Source organism: Capsella rubella, unplaced genomic scaffold (assembly GCF_000375325.1).
Source record: "Capsella rubella cultivar Monte Gargano unplaced genomic scaffold, Caprub1_0 scaffold_5, whole genome shotgun sequence".
NCBI classification, from domain to species: Eukaryota; Viridiplantae; Streptophyta; class Magnoliopsida; order Brassicales; family Brassicaceae; genus Capsella; species Capsella rubella.
The window spans coordinates 11,986,038-11,986,379 of NW_006238919.1; the positions used below are offsets into that span (position 1 = coordinate 11,986,038).

Genomic DNA, 342 nt, shown 5'->3' on the forward strand with positions numbered 1-342 from the left:
CTTCTCTCCCCTTTGCTTCAAAGCCTTCTGGTTGTTTAACAAATACTACTTCTTTTAATTCACCATGCAAGAAAGCGGTTTTGACATCGAGATGATGAACTTCCCAAGAGTTTGAAGCAGCAAGAGCAAGAATGAACCGGATTGTCTCAATACGAGCTACGGGAGCAAAGACTTCGTCGAAATCAATACCATGTCGTTGTACATACCCTTTGGCCACGAGCCTTGCCTTATATTTATTTAAGCTTCCATCAGAATTCCTCTTGATTTTAAAAACCCATTTTAAGCCAATTGCTTTGGCCTCTCGAGGAAGATCAACAAGTTCCCATGTCCCATTTTTGTTGA

At 40.9% G+C, this 342-nt stretch overlaps 1 protein-coding gene across 1 annotated transcript in view; it reads right to left on the reverse strand.

Annotated features, from left to right (window-relative positions):
* The window catches only part of LOC17885578 (citrate synthase 1, peroxisomal), a 16,828-nt gene that overhangs the window by 2,856 nt on the left and 13,630 nt on the right, over positions 1-342 (reverse strand). The window lies entirely within an intron of this gene.